Raw genomic sequence first — 22,727 nt, 5'->3', positions numbered from 1 at the left:
AAAAGGGTGTGGGCAAGAACTCCTATTTCTGCTTTGGCTGAATCTCTTCATGTCTGCGTGCAATGTCTGGGACTGTGGCAGCTGTTTTGTAAGCATGAAGCAACAGGTTTAAGGACTAAGTCAGTGGGCCGGGAGGATTAATGTGAAAAGGTGGACAGAACTTGAATTGCTCATGACATCTCCAAGCCAACCTCACAGCCAGCACAGCTCGGATTCTTGTTCTGTAAAGTAATCAGTGCCCATGTGGTTGAAGCCAGTGTGGTTGCATTTTCGCTTTATGCCGCTGAAAGCACCGGTGCAGGAATAGCCTCTCTTTGGGTGTGTCCTAGATCATCTCCGTGCTTGGCCAAGAGCCCCTCAGATCTCTTCTTACTGTTTCCCTCCCACTCTCACTTGAGGGCAGCTTTGGCATCAGGGCCTGGGCTGGTCCCTGTAGGATTCCTGGGTTATAGGAGCTGATTTACCTGCAGGGAGCAGAAGTGCCTGGGGGATTTTGCAACCCCTTCCCTGTCTGTACCAGTGGGAGGAAGGACCCTGGGTCCAAGGCCACACCCTGGCTGGCTTCCTCCTCTCCTCACCCAGTCCTCCACCTGTCTCTGGGAGGCACATCTTTAGTGATTCCGTTGTGTGTGGATCCTCATCTCAGTGTCTGCTTTTGGGGAACCCAACTAGAGACAAGGTGCATCTCTCCCAGGTGGGGTCAGCCTCCCCAACACTGGCAGGAGTGGGGCTCAGGGCTGGGCCGGGGACATGTTCTCCAGCTCTTCTCTGCACTCCAGCCCTGCCAGTGTGCCTGGGGCTCAGGGCTGCTCAGAGGCACTGGCTTACCCTTCTGTGCCTGCTTTCTATGTGTGCCAGCCAGGCCTAAGCTGCCTTCTCCCTGCCCTGGGTGTCCCCTTCTCCAGGCCCCTACCATCCAGCTTGGCCCACTGTGTTGGGGCATCACGACAGCATTGGTATGGGTTGAATTTTGTGCCCCCTAAATTCCTATGTTGATGCCTTAATCCCTAACACCTCAGAATGTGGCTGTATTTAGAATGAGACCTTTAAGAGGTTAATTAAGTTAAAATGAGGCCACAGGGTGGGCCCTAATTCAACAGGACTCATGGGCTTATAAGAAGAGATTAGGACACATGTGCACACAGGAAGACCATTGAGGAAGACCATTGAAGACACAGGGAGAAGATGGCATCTGCAGGCCTCAGGAGAAGCCACCTCTGCTGACACCTGGTCTCGGACTTCCAGCCTCCAGACTGGGAGTAGATGCAATTCTGTTGTTTAGGCTGCCCAGTCTGTGGTACTTCTTATGGCAGCCCAAGCCCACTGCTGCAGAAATGAATCCTCCCTTCCCACCCGGGGGCAGTACGCTCTTCCCTGATTCAATTATGTCATTCAGTCTCTTATTACCTTGCCTTGCTTAGAACTGATTTGCCTGGATCAGCGACCTCCTCTCCTCTCCGCTCCTCTTCTGGTTTATCAACCCTTCCCATCTTATAGATTCTGCAGGGAATGTGTCCTGTGCCCCTGCCTCCAGGAAGTCTTCCTGCAGCCTGCTAAGAAGTGTTCTCACCCTTTGTTGGGCTCAACAGCATTTGTGTGTGGCCTTCACTTACAGCCTAATTATATTGATTGAGCCCTGCGTTGAAATGGACTGTGGGTCTGTCTTACTTTATCAAATGGGAGCTTCCTGTGGGTGTCTGAGCGCTCCAGTCACCCAGGAATTATGGAGAACTTATTCTGTACTGGACCTGAACACACACTGCGTCTGCCAAGAAGAAGGGCATGAAATTCCAGCACAGAGTGGGAGACAGATTCAGGAGTTTCGTGAAGTAAGGGTGATGGGGAGGTACACTTAGGGTGAGAAGGAGCCGGGGTGGGTGGTGGGTGCTCAGAGAAGTGTCCAGAAGAGGGTGCTGCACCTGGCTCTAAATTGTTCGGTCCTGGCGGCGCATGGATGATGCAGCAGGGCAGAGAGGGTGGGTGCTGGAAAGGTGGTGGGATCAGATCTGGGGGGTCTTCTTTTCAGGGGAAGAGCATCGGGCCTGTGGGAGAACAGTGGGTCCAGACGAAGGCTAACTGAGGACACTCAACAACTTCTCACTGAGCTCCTGAGGCTCCACCCTCGGGCCTGTCCCTCCTCCAGCCTCTGCCTACCTGTCAGCTTCCTGCTCCACCTGGGCAGCATCCTCTGAGCTCCCGCTGCACAATGTGTTCACTATTTTTTTCCTTTGGTGGGTGCTGTAGGGGAAGGGTCTCAGCTCCTCAAGGACAGGATCCCCCATTCCCTCTAGGCATTCCAGAGTCACTTTGGCTCCCAGTAACTGCTGAGCATCTTTTTACTGACTGATTGGATCTTGTGGATGCCAGGACTGCCATCCAGTATGCACACTGAAGCACAAGCATTGAAGAGTGGAAGTCATCACGGGGCCTGGGGCCTTTCTCCTGGCTCTCAGTGACCCTGTCTGTGGGCTCTGTGAGGCTGCCACCGGCAGACTGCAGTCCATCCATCCCAGCAGTGAGCTCCCCAGAGCCCAACAAGGAGCATGGCACTATTTTCTTCTGGTGACAAGTTTTCTGTAAGATGGCCTGTGCTTTCTTTGTGGGGAACTGGATGCCACCTTTCTGCCTGTATGAGAGCCTGTGAAAGAGGTTGCTCTGCTGTTTCTCCTGTTAACTCCAGGATCTGGGCTCCCCTGACTTCAGACAAGGCCCTTGGTGTGTTCAGGCAGCCACGCCAGGACTGGGAACAGCTTCGCTCTCCCCACCTCTGTGTGGGGTTGCAGCTCCAGTGTGTAGAGCCTTGCAAAAGGCACTGTAGTTGTCCCCCTAACCCCTGCCAGGTGTCCAGACTCTTTCATACAAACAGGAACAAGTGACATGCAAGAAGTCCCATTCCCAGGAACCTGAGTGGTGGGGAGCAGCCCAGCTCAGAGACTGAGAACTTCATGAGAAGATAAAGATTGTTTGCGGGGGCACCCAGTGGGATGGAGCTGCTTCCTCTTCCCCTGTCTGCTGGGAGTGCGCAGATGGCAAACACAGCCCATGTGTCCACCTGTGGGCAGAGAGAGAGGCATAGGCTGGTGTTTTAGTCACGGTTCTTCAGAGATAGAACCGATACGTGTGTATGTGTGTATATATATATATAAAATCTATATGTAATAGAGAAAGAGAGAGGTATGAAGAGTTCATTAGGGAAATTGGCTCACATGATTATGGGGGCTAAATCCCCTGGCAGGATGTCTGCAAGCTGGGGAACCTGGCAGCATGCCTCAGACCAAGTCTCAAAGCTTCAGAACCTGAGAAGTTGATGGCTCAGCTTGAGGCCAGAGGCCTGAGAACACAGAGTGGGGTGTAGGAGCAGTTGGGGTGAGTCCTGGAGCCCAAAGGCTGGAGAGCCTGGAGTTATGTTGTCCAAGAGCAGCAGAAGAACGGTGTCCCAACTTCAGCAGAGAGTGAACAAGCAAGGAACTCCCCTTCCTCCATCTTATGTCCCATCTGGGACCCCAGCTGATTTGAGGGTGCCCACCCACATTGAGGGTGGTTATTTCCTACTCAGTCCACTCACTCACATATCAAACTCTTCTAGAAATGTCCCACAGACTTATCTGGGGCAACCCAATTACTCTCATCAAATGTCAAACTGCCTACTGAAGCATTGAGAATAATTAATACAGCAACTGAAAAGAAATAATTTATTTATTTATTTACCAGCTATCTGGGCATCCCTTAATCCAGTCCAGTTGACACTCAGAATCGACCACTATACCTGCGGAGGTCAAAAGCTGGAGTCTGAGCAGCAGCTCGACCTCATCTCAGAGCAGCCTTGACCCTGTGTTGTTCTCCCTGAGCTCTGAGGTCTCAATTTCCAAATATCAAGAAAAAGCTTGAGCAAGAAGTTTTCTAGTATGGTTATTGACCAACATGTAATAAAACACACCCCCTAAAATATGGTAGTTGAAGTCAATAACAACATTTAATTTGCTCGTGAATCTGCAATGAAGGCAGAGGCAGCTCATCTGTGTCCCACTTGGAACCACGTGGGGAAGTTCTCAGTCAGGGCCTGGGCTGAAGTCATCTGAAGCCTCCCTCATGTCTGTGTGTGGCTGTGTGGCTTTTTCAAGGGGCAATCTAGCTTCCTCACAAGATGGTGCCTGGGTGCCCAGTGCCAGTATCTGATGGAGAGGGAGAGATCCTTTTGGAGAGAGGGAGAGGGAGAGGAGGAGGGAGAACATCAGATGGAAAGTGTGTCATCTATCACTTTTTATAATCTAGTCTTGCAAATGACTTGTGGTGCATTCTGTTAGTTAGGAGCAATTCACTAAGACTGGCCCATAGTTGAGGGGGGAGTAGACTCTACCTTGGACTGAAGAAGTGTCCAAATAATCCTTGTGTACATGCTTCGATACTACCACCTTGCAAGCCCCCTCCACCTCTAAGGAGGCCACAGGCCTGGGCCATGGTGTGTGGCGGCACTGTGAGGCCAGGCTTCCCTGGAGCCCTGCTCTGCCAGTCCTGCTCCCAAAAGTTCACTCACCTCCCAATCGAACCTGCACACTACGTTAGAACAGGAATTTGTAACCATCTAAGAGGGGCAGGATAATCTAGCTTCTCGCTCTCTCTCTTTTTTTTTTTTGAGTAACTTTAGCATGGAACTAGTTCAGTATATAAAAATCTGAATTGGGGAGTATCTGAAAGTCCCATTTCCAGAAAACTCCAGTTGGCTGGCCCTCCCACTTCTTACTTTTCTTTGAAGACTCCTCTGAGTGGCTTTGGCCCAAACACAAGCCAGTTGTCACAGAATTCCCTTCTGTAGCCAGTTGGGAGTCGCCCTTAGCTGGAAAACCCTTGCCCGCCTGGGCTCTGGGCCTGGCCCCTTCCACGCTGTCCATGGGTCTCTTCTTTTTATTAGCTTCTCCATCAATAAGGTTTTCATTACTTTCCAATGCTCTGAGCTTCTCAAGTTCCCCCTTCCTAGGAAAAGTGGATTTTTAAAGACAGTTCTTCAGCCCACCATTGTGCCCTTAGGATGCATGCCACCTGGGGCTGGAGGCTGGTGTCCAGGGTGGGGGCAGTTAAAGGACCTCACTTGGCCTTTGCTGCTCCAGTGACAAGAGCACATTTTCTGCCCTCCACTTCTGTCCTGGGAAATCTTCAAGTGCTTGTCTTTTGGCCTCTTGATGGCAGTAGCAGAGAATTAGAGGTGGGAGAATTTGGGAGGTGGTTGTTTGAACAAGAAGGGAAAGAGTCATCTCTGATTCCTCTTCCTGCCGAGCTCATTTCTGTTGCTGAAGAAGGCACTATGCTCTTCCCTGACACTGGGCCCCTTCTTGCCTGACGGTGGGAATGCCTGATACAATTTCCTGCCATTTCTCCACACCATTGTTAACTTCTAACACATCGGGCGTGGACACGGAGAGAAGCTGATGCCCAGGTGGCTGGTGAAGCTGTGAGCCTTTGTTGGGGGCAGTGCAGCATGCCGTCAGGGCTCCACATCACACAACTCTGAGGGGCACCTGAGGAGCCAACCTCATAGAATACAAGCTGAATATGGCCCCAGATACAAGCTGAATATGGCCCCTTGCAGTTCTACAAAGCAGCTGCTGACCCCCAGCACAGGATTAGCCATCAGGAGACCTGGATGCAGGTTTCAGCTCCTCCCCTTTCTGGATGCATGACAAATAATTTCCCATTTCTGGTTGTAAGTTTCTCCATCTGCAAAAGAACAATTTTGAACAAAGTTGTTATTAAACCTTCAGTTTAAATGTTTTATCATCCTAGTGTTGACGGAAGATTATGAACCGTAAATTAACAGCAAAGTAAATGAGACACTCTTATGGTTGTGGTTCTAGGGTATTTCCTGAACAAGAGACAGAGAGTCAGAGTGGGTCATGCAAACATGTTGCCAGGTGTCAAGGGCTGCTTGCAAATAGAAGGTAGGGAGCAGCAGTGTGCCAAAGCTAAGGGCATTGTGGGGGTGGACCCCAAGGCAGATTTGTGGAGGACCCTGTGTGGAGTTTTCCTTCAGTCTCCCCGACCCCCACACACCTCATCTCACTTGGATCCCCCACTATGACCCTTCCTTCCTGTATTCTCTCTAACTCATGCTTTAAGATCCAGTCTTCCCATCAGCTTTTCCATGCAGGTTTCACAGGACTCCACATCCAGGTCTGGTGCCCTGCACTATATTTCTTGTGTATCCCATGCTATCACCATAGAGTGGGTTTAAATCTACACACACACACACACACACACACACGTGCATGCACAATGCACAACAATCATAGAGCTTTATTTTTATACAGTCAATTATAATCAGTTATCTGCCCCACTTCTTCCAAGGCTGGCAGAAAACTCCCTCATCTCTACAACTGGAGTTTGTTCCACTCATCCCAAAAATCTATGCAGGGGGACTTGGCTGGAGGCGGGCATCTGGGAGGACTCTTCTCATGGCCGAGCTGACCACCTTTGGTTCATTGCTTGTCCAGTGCTCCACTCCTTGGTTCGCCCCTTGTCTGGCCTGGCTCTGGGTCAGCAGACAATGCCGAGGATTCCATCCCAGGCTTGTGTGTGTGGCTCTTTGCTGGGACCTGGGGGCAGTCTCCTTGTGGCCACCTCCCCAGGGAGCTCCCTCAGAAGTCCTGGCATCCCCCCGGCAGTGCAGGTACCTGCTGCTCACACAACACCACCTGATGTGTCCTTTTAGTGTTGGGGATGTTCTTTCTCCCTCTTTTGACTCTTGCCCAGTCCCTTCTCCCCTGCATTGCCTTTGTGCTCCTCTGTGGGACCCACACACTACTGCTGATGAAACACAAATTCATAACTTATGAATCCCTCCAGCCACATTATGTACTATATTAAATTAAGGAGCTATGTTTATATGTATGTTTTCCTAATTAGCAACACGCTTGGGGCAGGCAGGAACTGTGTTGCATTAATCACTCCTATTCCAAAAGCTGAAAAAATGCCCGGCACACATGAAACCTGAGACGTTTTTGTTGAGTTGAATTGAATGGAATATTCCAGTTGTCCAGGGTTATCCAAGATGAGTCTAATTCAAGATTCTACTTTCTCTTTCTGCCTTTTTTTTGTGGGTCTGATTGTTTGGGTGAAGAAAAATCACAAGAATTTCTGTCCTATTGCCTCTTTGAATCCTTGAGAATTGGCAAAAGTGAGGTGAGTGACATCTTGAGTTCTATTCTAGGTAACTAGAATAGAAAATTAGAGCAGAAACTCAGTCTTAGTGACTGGACCCATTCGGTGGTGACTGGGAGCAAGGTGCTGGCTGGGTGGGCCACTGGGGTGTGGGGGCTTAATGTTAGCGCCTCTGGAAGGAGCGTACTAACACCTGCCATGCCCAGTTCTCAGTGACTTCGGACACAGCGGTGCAGCCCACTTGTTAAGGCCTCCATCATCATGGTCTGATTTCCTGTTATGGAAATTACAAAGGTCGACGGAGTCGTCTCCAAATGGAGAGCTGTCCTACTCTGCATGGAAGCAGGTCTGCAGGCAGATGTACGATGGCTTCTGAGAACGAGCACTAACATTAACTACAGTGGCTACTCAAGTCCTAGGGCGGGGATCAAGGCTTGAGAACCACAGAATACAGAAGCTCTGACATCAGACTGGAGTTTGAAGCTTTGGCTGCGTCTGCTGGCTAGCTGAGTAGACTTTTGGATTTTTGTCTCTGGCTGGGACTGACAGGCTATGTGGACTAGAAATGTTCCCTGAGGGATGTCATGGAGTCCATGGATTCACGAATAGAATGCTGTGAAAGTTTGACTGGAGCAGCAGTGTACAGCAGCCAAGTTAGTGTTCACTCTTCTTTCTGAGCACAGTGAGCCCACAGGGCCGGCTGCCTCTATTAAACGGCAGCAGCAGCAGCAGAGAGTGGGGTGGGCTCCTCTTCCTGCGTGCCGTGGCACATGGGCGCACACATGCAGTTTGTCTAGAACCTGGATCAGATATTTAGATGTAAGTGAAAGAGAAGGGGCTATTACTGAGTTCAGGTTTGGAAAGTGAGTTGTTTAGAGACTGTTTCTTCCCACTTCCCTCTGGGTATTACTGTGATAGAGGTTTTCAACAAACACTGTCAAACTATGTCTTGTCTGCAATTATGTTTTCATGGAATTTAATTAGATTATTTTAGTGATCAATGATGATGTCGTAGGACAGGCTGCTTCGGGCCGTAAGCTGATGTAGAGTTTTGGAGAGTGCACACTGATTGATCCTTGGTGTAGGCAGAGGTGACATGTGCAGTTTATTGGGGTAGTGTTGACTCTAACTTGATTCCACATTCAGGATAAGTAGTAGATCATTTGGTTAGAATTAGAATTCTCCATTCAGAAAAACTCTGAGGAGTTTATGAAAGACCGTTTGTAGTGAAAAGAATGAACAGATTTTTTTTATGTTGTTTCCATATGCCTTTAGGATTAAAAACATTTTGATTAAAAATGTTTTTTTCTTTTTTAAAATCAAACTTTATTTTGAGATAATTGTAGATTCTCATGTAGTTGCTGGAAATATTACACAAGATCCCATGTACTCTTTACCCAGTTGCTCTTGGTTAAATAAATCCTGGTTCATCCATAGTACCAGGAATTACAGTCAATATCTGCACTAGGATATTGACATCAGCACAGCCAAGACACAGGGCATTCCACCATCACAAAGATTCCTCGTGTGCCCATTTATAGTCATGCCCACTTTCCCTTCTGTCTCCACCCCTCCTTAGCCCCTGGATACCACTACTCTGTGCTCCACATCTACAATTTTGTCATTTTTGAGAATATTATGTAAATTGAATCAGATAGCGTATAATCTTTTGGGATTGGCTTTTTCTCACTAACATCATTCTTTGGAGATTCATCTGTTTGATGCATTTATCCACAGTTTGTTACTTTTTACTGCTGAGTAGTATTGCGTAGTATGGATATATATTAATAGTACCCAATTGTTTAACCATCTACCTGCTGAAGGATACCTGATTGTTTCCAGTTTTTAACTGTTATAAATAAATTGCTATAAATATATGTGAACAAGTTTTTGTGTGAATGTAAGCCGTCATTGCTCTAGGATAGATCTCCAAGAGTATGATCACTGGGTCATATGTTATTTGCATGTTTAGTTTTTTAAAATATTGCCAAGCTGTTTTCCACAGTAGCTGAAGGATTCTACATTCCTACCTGCAATGTATGAGTGATCCAGTCTCTCTGCACCCATGCACTGGGTGTTGCTACTATTTTTTATTTTAGTTATTTATCCAGGTATATTGGCGGCATCTCATTGTTTTTTAATTTGCGAATGAAGTTAAATGTTTCATGGGCTTATTGTCCATCTGTATATCCACTTTGTCTTTGTGTCCTTTGTGCATTTTCTAATTTGATTTTTTTAATTGTTAGTTTTGAAGCTTTTTAAAAAATATGTTCTGGTTATCAGGCCTTTGTTGAATATATGATTTGCAAATATTTTCTCATACTCTGTAACTTGTCTTATCATTCTTTTAAGAAAAGTTTTTAGATGTGGCACAGTGGTTTACACCTGTAATCCTAGCACTTCGGGTTGCTTGAGCTCAGGAGTTTGAGAACAGCCTGGGCAACACGGTGAGACCCTATATCTTAAAAATAATAACACGAAAGTTTTAAACTTTGATAAAGCATTCCCTCCTCTTCTGTTTTCTGGAAAAGATGTACAGAATGGGTGTTAATTCTTCTTTATGCTTGGTAGGATTCTCCAGTGGAATCCTGGAGATAAATATTTCCATCTGGGCATAAATATTTCTTTTAGGGGGTTTTAAAATTAAAAATTAAATTTATCTAGTAGTTATGGTCTATTCAAACTATTTTTATTGGATGAACTGTGGTAATTTGTCCTTTTCAAGGACTTGGTCCATTAAATCTAAGTTTTTGTAGTTACATGTTCTCAGTTGTTTATGGCATTCCCTCATCATCCTTTTGCTTTCTAAAGGGGCTGTATTAGTTTTCTTGTTTCATTTCTGATATTATTAATTTATGTCTTCTCTCTTTTTATTTTGTTCATCTTTTTAGAGGTTTGGCAGTTTCATTCAGAACCTGTTTTTCTGCTTTGAATTTTACTGATTTATACTCTTACCTTTATTATTTCTGGAAGCTTGCTTTGGATTTATTTGTTTCTTCTCTTTCTAGGTTCCTGATAGAGGTGCATAAATGAATGATTTGAAACTTTTGTTTCCTAATATGTATATTCAGCGCTATAAATTTTCCTCTTAGCACTGCTTTTTACTGTGTCCTAAAAATTTAATGTTATGTTTTCATTTTTATTTAGCTTAATGCATCTAAAATTTTTCCTTGAGATGTCCTCTTTGACTCATAGAATATTTAGAAATGTGCTTGTGAGTTTACAGTGCTTGGAAATTTTCCTGTTATCTTTCTCTTGTTGATTTCTAGTTTATTGTGGTTAGAGAACATACTCTCTCTGATTTCAGTTCTTTTACATTTGCTGAGGCTAGATTTATAGCCTAAGATAGTGTCTGTCTTAATCTGTTTTCTGTTGCTTATAGTGGAATACCTAAAACTGGGCAATTCATAAAGAAAAGGAATTTATATTTTATGGTTATAGAGGCTGGGAAGCCCAAGGTTGAGGGCTGCATCTTGCTGGGGCGGACTCTGCAGAGTCCTGAGTTGGTGCAGGACATCACATAGAAAGGGGGTTTGACATGCTCATATCATAGTTTAGGTCTCTGTTCCTTTTCTTGTAAGCCACCAGTCCCACCTCAATGGTAGCCTATTAAGCAATTAATCCATGAATGAACTAGTCTATTCATGATGACAGAACCTTTATGACCCAATCACCTCTTAAAGGCCCCATCTCTCAATACTCCCACATTGGGGATTAAATTTCAAAATGAGTTTCCAAGGGGACAAACGCTGAAACCATAGTGTGTCTATCTTGGCATAGGTTTGGTGGGCACTTGAAAAGAATGTGCATTCTGCTGTTGAGTGGAGTGTTCTAAAAATGTCAGTGAGCTCTTATTGTTTGTTGGTGTCCTTGATGATTTTTCTCGTCTAGTTGTTTTTACCCATTGTTGAGAAAGGGATGTTAAAGTTTCCAGTGATAACTGTTGGCTTGTCTATTTCTCCTTTCAGTTCTATCTGTTTTCACATTGCATACTTTGCAGCTTTGTGGTTTGGTGCATACATGTTTGACATTACTATACCTTCTAAATGAATTGACTCTTTTATCATTAAATAATGTCTCTGGTAATTGTTTTTGCTCTGAAATCTACTTTATTTGACATGAACATAGTTACTCATTTTTTTCTTTGATTAGTGCTTGCATAATGTACATACATTTTCTATCCATTTACTTTCTACTTGTCTATATTGTTATACTTGAAGTGAGTTTCTTATAAACAACATATATTTGGGCCACTAAAAACTGTTCTCTGACAATCTCTGCCTTTTAATTGGCCTCTTTAGTGCATTTATGGACTGCTTAATTCTATTACAAATTAAAGTTTTGTAAATGCTATCTGATAGAAACTAAATCATCTAGTATCCTATGTGCAAGAGAGTTAAGAAAATTAATTTCATGTAATCAGCACTTTGGGAGGTGCAGGCGAGCAGATCATGAGGTCAGGAGTTCTAGACCAGCCTGGCCAACACAGTGAAACCCTGTCTCTACTAAAAATACAAAAATTAGCTGGGCATAGTGGTGGGTGTCTATAATCTCAGTTACTCGGGAAGCTGAGGCAGGAGAATCACTTGAACCTGGGAGGCAGAGGTTGCAGTGAACTGAGATTGCGCCCTGGACTCCAGCCTGGGCAACGGAGCTAGACTCCATCTCACAAAACAAAAAAAAGAGAAAGCTCATTTCAGGCCGGGCATGGTGGCTCACTCCTGTAATCCTAGCACTTTGGGAGGCCGAGGTGGGTGGATCTCTGGAGCTCAAGAGTTCAAAACCACCCTGGGCAATATGGTGAAACTTGTCTCTAGCAAAATACAAAAAAATTAGCTGGGTGTGGTGGTGCATGCCTGTGGTACCAGCTACTCAGGAGGCTGAGGCATGAGTATCGCTTGAGCCCTGGGGGCAGAGGTTGCGGTGAGCCCAGATCGCACTATTGCATATCAGCTTGGGCTACAGAGTGAGACTCTGTCTCAAAAAAATAAAAAAGAAAGAAAGAAAGCTCATTTTAACTTTCCAAACTCCTTTTCAGTCAAGCACGTGAGAATTTAAAACAGCTGCCTGAGGTGTTTAGAAATGATCTGCTTCCTGCTGAGGGACTCCTGGCTCACCTCAATTCCCGGCACTGTTGTTCTCATTGTTGTGTACTAGTCACAACTTCCTCCTGCTGGGAGTTTGGGGGTGTGGTGAATCCAGGATGAGCTTCCTTATTTTAAGGTGGCTTTCACTGCAGTGATCTCTTTATTTGGACTTGCTATTGGTTAAACGTTGGAGCTATTCTGGTAAGTGTCCATAGACATGGGTTGGAGGAGACCGATATTTTAGCTGCCTTTAAATTCTCACATGGTTAAGGGAAGCTTATTTTTCCGAGGCAAAGGAAAAGAAACATGGGAAAAATCTATCAGGTCATATTTAATGCTGAAAAGTTCTGACGCATTTTGACTTCATGGTGCTAAATGACAGATTTAAATGGCACTGATGCGCATGGGTCTGAAACTCAAATTGTCTGTATTCCTGAAAAATTAACATGCATCTTTAGAGGCATCATCCGTCCTCACACCCCGGAAGACAAGAATGACCTATCTAAAGTAGCACTCGGTGGGATAAGCAGGAAAGCCACAGGAGGGCCAGAGTATCAGCTGGTGGAGTGAAAGCCACATCAAGTGGTTAGAACTTAGTTACCAGAGTATAATCTCTTGGATGAGAGATGTCTAAGTCCAGAAGAGCAAATTCCCGGCACTGTTGTTCTCATTGTTGTGTACTAGTCACAACTTCCTCCTGCTGGGAGTTTGGGGGTGTGGTGAATCCAGGATGAGCTTCCTTATTTTAAGGTGGCTTTCACTGTAGTGATCTCTTTATTTGGACTTGCTATTGGTTAAACCGTTGGAGCTATTCTGGTAAGTGTCGAGAAGCCCATCTATCCATCCATCCATCCATCCATCCATCCATCCATCCATCCATCCATCCAGGTAAACCTGATGGGATCCACAGACAAACATGAGGGAGCAGCATGTTTTCCCACACAGAGAAGCTGGGGTCAAGACCTAGGCCAGTCAAGCAGCCTGAAGGTCTGAAGTGTCAACCTGGGGGAAGAAGGAAAGTGTGGCAAAGACAAGGGAAAAACTCGAGGGCCCTCGGCCTGTGGTGGAGGGAAATGAAAAGGGGAGAGGGAGTGAGTGCTGAAAGCCTTCTTAGCCCTGGCCATCCTGGAATGTCCCTTCATCTGGGGTGAGGACAGCTCCTTGCTCTCAATCAGATCCCGGCGTCTTCTGCACTAGGACCCCAGCCGGTCCGGGCTCACACCAACAGCCATCATCTCTTTCGTTTCCTATCTCCACATTTTCTTATATGCCATGTGTTCTTTAAACAACTCTTTCTAAAGATTTTCTGTCTTCAGAGAATGCTGCTTGAATGTTGCTAGAGTTTTTATTCATTTCTTGTTTAATGTGAGATATTAACAGAATGTCTTATAGGAGGGCAATGAAGGACTAGGGAACAAGGGAGTGACACAGAAATGAGAAACATTTGAAAGGGAATTAAAAAAACTCCCAAATTCAACTAAAAATCTATGTGTTTATGAATGCAGCATTGACGCTAAGGGAAGGATACAAGATCTGAATAAATGAAGAGAAGAACCATGTTCCTGAATGCAAAGACTCAATAGTGAAGACACCAGTTTTCCCCAAATCAGTGGATATTATTTTGTCTGATTGCTAATCCAGTGCCCCTTCTCCTGGTTTGTTCTTCTAGGTCATTATTTATATGAAAACTTACTCTAATACTGTATCTTTATATATTTATTAGCTATCAGTACCTTTTACTATGAATCTATTGTTCATACATTTTGCTTATATGTTTATATAGTTTGTTTTATTTCTTATTTTTTGTAGGATTTCTGTATATATTCTGGGAACTATTACTGTTCATTCTGTTAATAACGTTGCAAACACTTTCCCTGCCTGTAACTCTGCCACTTATCTTTATACTTTGTTCGTGGTGGCTTCTGCCATACAGAACTTTTAAGTTTTATCTGGTTTCAAGTGATTCTCATGCCTCAGCCTCCTGGGTAGCTGGGATTACAGGCATGCACCACCACACCTGGCTAATTTTTGTGTTTTTAATAGAGACAGAATTTCACCATGTTTGCCAGGCTGGTCTGGAACTGCTGACCTCAAGTAATTTACCTGCCTCAGCTTCCCAAAATGCCGGGATTACAGGCGTGGGCCACCATGCCTGGTCACTTCCTTCTTATTTATAATTCCTCAACAATGCGCCTTTTTCAGCAAGGATTCTTCCACCTTTATGTTTATATTTAAAAAATTTCTATATATGTACTTTTATTCCACTGGAAGTTTTATGTTTATCCTTTTATTCCAGCTAGAATTCATATTTGCATGTAGGTCTAAGAGGAACCTGACTTTGTTTTTTCTTCTAGTTGTATTGCTGGCTGTGCAGAAGTTCATTTATTTATTAATCATAACTCATCCTTTTCCCAGAGTTTTGATATACCATTTTAAAAATACAGTATATATAGACCCATTTCTACTCTTTTTCTGCTCATTGTTTACTTAGCAATTCTTCCATCAGTACCATTTCAAAATATATTCTGATATCTGAAACAGCAAGCCACTTTTCATAATTCTTTTTTCTCAAAATGTTGTTGGTTATTTGTATGTGTTTTCTAGAAGAACTTTAGAATCAGCTTGTCACATTTCATAAATCATCCTTTGAGAATCTTGATTTGAGTGTAATAACTCTCCTAACTGATTTGGTAGAACTGATCATTTTACAGTATGGGGGATTATCAGCCAAAACATGATTTGTCTTGATTCAGGTATTTTATATTTTTCAAGAATATATGGTTGTTTTATTTATATATGCCATAAACATTTCTTATCAGTTTTTAGGAGCCCTGTGGGCTTATGAAATTTTTAAAGGAGGACTTTTTTCTATTTGTTTTTAACTACAAAAGTATTGATTTCTGTATGGCATTCTTATTAATCACCCATCTCACTGAATTCCATCACAGTTTTATTTAGTGACTTCTTTGTCTCATTATTCTAGGTACATAATCTTTTCAGTTGAACACATAGAGTTTTCTCTTTTGTTTTCAAAATCATAGCGTTGCTTTCCTTTTCTTAACTTATCCTATTAGCTGAAACCTCCAAGCAGCGCCACACAGTAACAGTGACTTAAGAATTATCTTATGCCTGACTCTGTCATGTTTTCTAACCCTACAAACTGAACCGATATTCAATAATCTTAGTTCTAGTTCCATCTTACTTGCTGCTCCTTGTCAGTTTTAGCCTGTTTATAAAATAAGGACTTTGAATTCATTGATCTCTTATTTTCCTTCCAGTTCATATATTCTTTTACTACATGATTTAACATATAGGCATGACAACCAAGATTAGCTTTTAAAAGTGAAAACAGCAGCAAAATGGGGCCTAATTGATTTATAACAAAATGGAATCTAGTTGATATCAAGGTCACAACTTACCTGCAAGATTTGAAAAGTCAGGAAAACCTGCCAGTTGGAGATGTAAATCCCCAGAGAGGTCTTCACCCTTCTTGAAGGCTCATATACCAGAGAAAGTAATCATTTGAACAAGAGACTTTTCCTCCCCAATATTCAGTTGTGCTAAATTGGCTAAAAATGGTGCATATTGCACACCACGAGTATTCATACTCAATAAGCCTACCTTACCTTCTTTGACTTTTCCCTTTCAGATCTCTTATAATGGACAGGGAAGAGAAATTGGAGAGAATTTGATGGTTATGCTAACAAAACATAAGTTATTGCAAGATGCAGTTCAAGTATAGCCTTCGGTTCCTTTCTTTTGAAAGTCAGCCGTAATTCTCCGGCCAAATTGTCTGAAAAAGCATCCTAAGGGGTGTCAGAGAAAATGAAGCAGATCAGAGAGTTATGGGGCCTCCATCCACTCAGGAGAAAGCTAAGGGGCCTTGCAGGAGACAGTGATGGATTCAAGCCATAGGAAAAAGCATACATCGAGGGCCTCCACCTCATCCCTATCTTTGGAGGATGTGTATAATTTATAGAGTGTTTAAATTAGACAAATGGCCCAATCAATTTACAATAAGGGACAGGAAACAAATGTTTATTTTGCATTAAACTGAACTTCACCAGGGAGAAACGCTTATGATCTTCTGAGTTATGGTGCTTGGGTTCTCTGTAAAAGTGCACCTAATTACTGGGTTTGCTTCTTTGCACAAAGGCGATCCATTATGGAACACGCTGTCTCCATAAAGAACAGAGGATACGCTAAGCAGCTCAAGCTAAGTGGTAATTTATATCATTTTATAAATGTTTATAGAAAGAAAGAGCAAGAGCAGGCAGGAGGGCAAGGCGACAGGAGAACGAGAAAGAAACCTGAAGAAAAGACATTTTAGTGAAGATGGAAAGGCTTGAAGCATACTGTGGGGTATGACCTCAGCCTTCTGTGCAGAGGATTTGTGCTGGGAGGTGAGGAAAGAGAGGGACTTCAGAGATTTGAGCAGTTCAGTTTCCTTTGCATTTCTTACATCTGAGCAGGTGACCCGAGTGAACACTCTGGAAGCCACAGTGGAGCCCTCTGCTTAGGGCCTTTTTCTGGGAAGCAGATCAATTAACTGAAAAACAATCTGTGAATGGCTAGTTTATTGAGAAGTGACACAAACTCCAAATCACGTAATGACCTGCTCACTGATTTATTGAAGATATTATTCCAAGGTCTAATTCCCTCTGCATTTGTGGCTGCCACGTCATATGTGAACGGTGGGCTTTCCTCTAAAGGCAGTTTTGCTGTCATGCCCTTTTTGTGGATCTCTAACCTGACCCTATATGTGGCCTTTGCACAAGCCCCCTGCCTCTGCCCTGGCCTCTGTCTGCAAAGCAGCTGCAGCAACCTCCCTCAGGCTGTTGAAGATACTCATCTGATGTCCATTTTTAGTTGGCTGGAGCCCTTCTACAGGTTTGTCAGAGCTCCTCCAAGTCCAGGCCGATGGTCCCTGCCATGCTCCTACATGCTGTTCTCTGCCACCCACCTGAGCCCAGCTAGAGTCAGTGGGGAAGTGGAGGAGCCCCATCAAAACAGTGTGGCCACCCCATTCACCCTCCAATTGTGCAATCGATGACCAGGCAGCCATTAGACCCAAATGCAGTCCCACAACATAGAGGCGAATGCAAAGGCAACACATCCTCTTTTCATTCTCCTTCCATTTGAGGCCCTACAGAGCCTGGCATCTGTCTTCATCATTGTGGCACCCTCAGACTCTTTCTTGTTCCTGGAGCAAGCTGTGCTCTCTGGAGCACAAAGGCTGGGCAGTGCCTCGGCCTTTCTTCACCATTGCCGGCCATCCCTTCCTGTCCTACCTCTTCAAATGCATCTTTCCATGTGTCCTTCCTGACCATCCCTAGCAGCTGCACGATCTCATTTCAGTCTCTGCCTTTCCACAGCTCCTCCAAGATTCCTCTACTGCAGAGCACAGCACCACCTTGCAGGAACTGCCCAGAGGACTGTGAGGTCCAAGAAGCAAGGGGCTGCATCTTACTCTCCTAGGAGTCTGTATGGCCCAGCGGTGCGCCTGGGCCAGGTAAGTCTTCTACGTGGGTGCTGAGTGGTTGATGGACAATAAAACTAAGTGGTGATGGGCCTGAGTGACAAGCTTCCTGGACCACTGGAGGTGTCTTAATATGCTGAGTTTTAATGTGCTGAATGATAAAAAATGCCAGGGAACCTGAGAGAGGATAGAAAGGAGGTTGAGGGTCTCCATGAGGTCTGAGTTTCTTCCAACCTGGTGTATCCAGAGTGGGGAATGAATCTTCAAATGCCTAGAGCCTGCTGTCTGTACCCTCCAGTTACACTCCAGGACCAATTCACAACTGGTAATTCCCTTGGTAAATACAAGCAAGGTTCTCCAATTTATTTTTAGATGATAAACTTAGTGGTTAAAAGCACATGCTGTACACATGCACGGTACAATCAAATGTCCTGCAGCAATGGAAATGTCCTATATTCACTCTCCAATATAGCTTCCTCTGGCCACACTGAGCACTTGAAATGGGAATAGCACAAACTGAAAAACTGAATGTTTTATTTTAAAAAAGTTTTAATGAATTTTGTCTATTGCCTTGGATAGTACAGTGAGAAGCAAAGCATATGGATTCAAACCCGGCTCTATCAAATGTATACTGGGCTGTTTGCCCCATGTCCCATTTCCTCATTTATTAAAGATAATAGTATACATAATCTTCTTTTTTGTGATGATTAAATTAATTATTAATGTGCTTTGGTTATCTATTGCTACATGACAAATCACTTCAAATATTGTGGGTTTAAAATACCAGAAGCAATTGATGACCTTTCATGGTTTCTGTGGGTCAGGGATGTGGCTGCAGCCATGTGGCCTTCTATTCCACGGCGACTCAGTAACATGGCTGGCAGGTGGCCCAGTGGCCTCAGAGTGTCCCCCAGCACAGCAGCTGACTTCCCCAAAAGCAAGCCACCGGGAGAGCAGGGGAAGCTGCAATGGCTGTGATACTGTGGCCTCTGAAGCCACTCATTCTCACACTGAATGAGCACCCTCGAGGGCCGTCTCAGAGGCAGCTGCCACAGTTAACACGGAGGCCAGGCCTGAAGAAGCCCTGAGCAGACAAAGCTTGTTAAGCCTACTAAGTGACTGTAACCTCACTTGCTTTTCAAACATTTCAGAGACTTAACTTGAGCTATTTCTTGTAAATGTCTGTTTCAAAGAAAAATAGAACATAATCTCAACCAATCAGAAGCAGCCAGCTCACTTACGATTGCAGGCACAACCAATCAGAAGCAGCCAGCTCACTTACGATTGCAGGCATACCCTGTTTTACTGCACTTCACATTCTGGAACTTGACAGATATTGTGCGTTTTTAAAAATTGAAGGTTTGTGGTAACTCTGTTGAGCAAGCCCATCGGCACCATTTTCCCAACAGCGTGTGCTCACTTTGTTGTCATGTTTTGGTAATTCACACAATATTTCAAACCTTTTCATTATGATTATGTCTGTTATAGTGACCTGTGATCAGTGACCTTTGATATTGCTGTTGTAATTGTTTGTGGGGGATACAAATTATAGCCAGGTAAGACAGAGAACTTAGTAGATAAGGTTGTGTGTGTTCTGATTGCTTTACTGAACAGAGTCTCTCTCCCTCTCTCTCCCTCTCTTCAGGCCTCCCTTTCCCTGAGACACAACAGTGTTGAAATAAGGACAATTAATAGTCCTTCAGTGACTTCTAAGTGTTCAAGTGAAAGGAGGCTCCACATCTCCCACTTTCAATCAAAAGCGAGAAACAGGCCGGGCGTGGTGGCTCAAGCCTGTAATCCCAGCACTTTGGGAGGCCGAGGCGGGTGAATCACGAGGTCAAGAGATCGAGACCATCCTGGTCAACATGGTGAAACCCCGTCTCTACTAAAAATACAAAAAAAAAAAAAAATTAGCTGGACATGTGGCACGTGTCTGTAATCCCAGCTACTCAGGAGGCTGAGGCAGGAGAATTGCCTGAACCCAGGAAGTGGAGGTTGCAGTGAGCCAAGATTGCGCCATTGCACTCCAGCCTGGGTAACGAGCGAAACTCCGTCTCAAAAAAAAAAAAAAAAAAAAAAAAGCTAGAAACAATGAACCTTATTGAGGAAGGCATGTCAAAAGTGAAGACAGGCTGAGAGCTAAGCTTTGTGCACCAAACAGCCAAGTTGTGAATGCAAAAGAAACATTCTCAAGAAAATTAATTTCTTAGAGAAAATCATCATTCATGCATTCAGTGAACACATGAATGATAAGGAAATGAAACAGCCTTGTTGCTGATACAAAGAAAGTTGAAGTGGTCTGAATAGAAGAACAAAACAGTCAAAAGCCTAATCCACAGCAAGGTTCTAACTCTTCAGTTCTATGGAAGATGAGAGAGTGAGAAAGTTGCAGAAGAAAAGTTGGAAGCTAGCATAGGTTGGTTCATGAGGTTAAAGGAGAGATGCTGTCTCCATAACAGAAAAGTACAAGGTGAAGCAGCAGGAGCTGATGGAGAAGCTGCAGCACATTATCCAGAAGCTCTGACTAAGGTCATTGATGAAGGCGGTTACACTAAACAACAGATTTTCAGTGTAGATAAAACAGTCTTCTGTCAAAAGAAGATAGCATCTAGGACTTTCACAGGTAGAGAGAAGTCAATGCCTAGCTTCAAAGCTTCAAATGACAGGCTGACTGTCTTGTTAGGGGCTAATGGAGCTGGCGACTTGAAGTTGAAATCAACGCTCATTTATTATTCCAAAAAATCTTAGGGTCCTTCAGAATTATGCTAAATCTCCTCTTTCTGGAAGAACAAAGCCTGGATGATGGCATATCTGTTTACAGCATGGTTTAATGAATATTTTAAACACACAAGTGAAGGCTAGTGCTCAGAAAAAAAAAGATTCTTTTGAAAATATTACCGCTCATTGCCAAGGCATCTGGTCACCCAAGAGGGCTGATGGAAATGTACAAGAAGATGAATGTTTCATGCCCTAACACACCATCCATTCTGCAGCCCATGAATCAAGGAGTAATTTTGACTTTTAAGTCTTATTATTTAAGGGACAACTTTTGTAAGGCTATTGGTGTTATAGAGAGTTATTCCTCTGATGGATTTGGGTAAATTAAAAATCTTCTGGAAATAATTTACCATTCTAGATGCCATTAAGAACATTCATGATTCATGAGAGGCGGTCAAAATATCAACATGAACAGGTGTTTGGAAGAAGTTGATTCCAGCCCTTGGGGATGACTGAGGGATGGAGGCTTCAGTGGAGAATGCACTACAGATATGGTGGAAACAGCAAAAGAACTAGAATCAGAAGTGGAGCCTGAAGATGCAACTGAATTGCTGCGATCTCATGATAAAACATGAACAGATGAGGAGTTGCTTCTTACAGGTGAGTGAAGAAAGTGGTATCCTGAGATGGGATCTATTTCAGGTGAAAGTGCTGTGAACATTGTGAAATGACAACAAAGAATTAATGATATTATAAATGTATATTACAATAACGTAGTGGGAGAGCTTGAGAGGATTGACTTCAATTTTGAAAGAAGTTCTAATGTGGGCAAAATACTATCAAACGGCATCACATGCTACAGAGAAATCTTTCATGAAAGATCCAACGGATGTGGCCAAGCCGCACTGTTGTTTTATTTTATGAAATTGCCATGGCCACCCCAAGCTTCAGCAACCACTGCCCTGATCACTCAGGAGCCGTCAACATCAAGGCAAGACCCTCCACCAGCAAAAAGACCACGAGTCTCTGAAGGCTGCGATAATTGGTATTTCTCAGCAATGAAGTATTTTTGAATTAGGGTATGTACATTGCTTTTTTAGACATAATGCGATTGTACACTTAATGTAGTATGACATAACTTTGGTATGCAGTGGGAAACACACTTGATGGTGACTTTGCAGTATTTGCAGACAGTAGTCTGTCACTGAGCCAGCAATGTCTCCAAGGTATGCCTGTATGTAACTGGGGATTTTTCAATGGGATAGGCCCAATAAGGCAACTGCATATTCATAATCAATTAAATATCTTCTCTTGTGTGGCTTCCTGTTTGTATTATAGAAATCTCCTTCCTGCATTCCTTTGATGGAGCTCCCAAACCACTTCTTTTTTAGAGCGGCCTAATTCTTGAATCCCTATTTTCTCACTCTTTAAAATTTTTTTGTGCTTTGGTTTATCTTTTTAACCCTGCAATGTGTAGCAAAGGGTTCCTGGCACATACTGAACGAAGATATTAGTGATTCTTCTCTGATGCTTTCCAAGTTCAGCCAAACCTTGAGGCTCTCCACTCACATTTTCAAATGCTAAATGCTCCTGTGGTGGAGACAGCGGGGGTGCTGGGGTGTGGACACCCCTTGAGGTCTCTTTTTGTTTTTTCCCCTTCAGTCCAGTACCAGAACATCCCTTCATTGGCAACTGTCAAGTGGGCCTGCTGAAAACGATCAAGGCAGTCCTCCCTAGCTCGGGGTCTCGCTTAATGTTGAGAAGGTAGTGTGTGAGGGATTTGGAATCAGAAGCTCTGGAACAACTCCCAGTTTACTCTTATAATTACATACAAAAAAAAAAATCAAAACCTCAGTTTATTTGCGCAAAAATGGTGGAGTGTTCTTGTCCTACATGAGGAATGCACTAATCCCTCCAGCCAGCATTCACTGGGGGCGCTGTGCTCCAGGCAGGCTGCCGGTGAGGACTGCATGCAGGTCTTGCCTTCACACCAGGAGCAGGCTGGAGGGAGTGGTGTGAAATCCCCCAATCCCCAAGCTGGGGGCAAAGGCTGTGCTAAGGCAGTGGGACGTGGAGCTGGCCTGGCCTGACCTGATGACTCAGAGTGGAAAGATGCTTGCTGCACTGAAGTGTGAGGACCCCAGCAGGAGCGTAAAGGCAACAGCACCTGTGAACAGGATTTGTAAGCTGCTCTTGGTGATTTTTGGACAGACACTCTTACTTGCTTTATTTTTCCCTTTTGACTTCTGCCCCCTTTCCCTAATAATATTTCCAAATGTGTGGTGCCCACC

At 44.1% G+C, this 22,727-nt stretch overlaps 1 long non-coding RNA gene across 1 annotated transcript in view; it reads left to right on the top strand.

Annotated features, from left to right (window-relative positions):
- LOC128929261 (uncharacterized) overlaps positions 1–19,628 on the top strand; it is a 35,207-nt gene extending 15,579 nt beyond the window's left edge. The window contains exons 2-3 of the long non-coding RNA XR_008475435.2: positions 17,615–17,751; positions 19,364–19,628. This is a non-coding gene — a long non-coding RNA (uncharacterized LOC128929261). The remainder of the gene's footprint in view (positions 1–17,614; positions 17,752–19,363) is intronic.
- Positions 19,629–22,727: the final 3,099 nt, after the last annotated feature.

This window comes from Callithrix jacchus, chromosome 12 (assembly GCF_049354715.1).
Source record: "Callithrix jacchus isolate 240 chromosome 12, calJac240_pri, whole genome shotgun sequence".
Taxonomy (NCBI): Eukaryota; Metazoa; Chordata; class Mammalia; order Primates; family Cebidae; genus Callithrix; species Callithrix jacchus.
The sequence above is the reverse complement of the archived record's forward strand: the minus strand, read 5'-3'. Positions and strand labels throughout refer to the sequence as shown.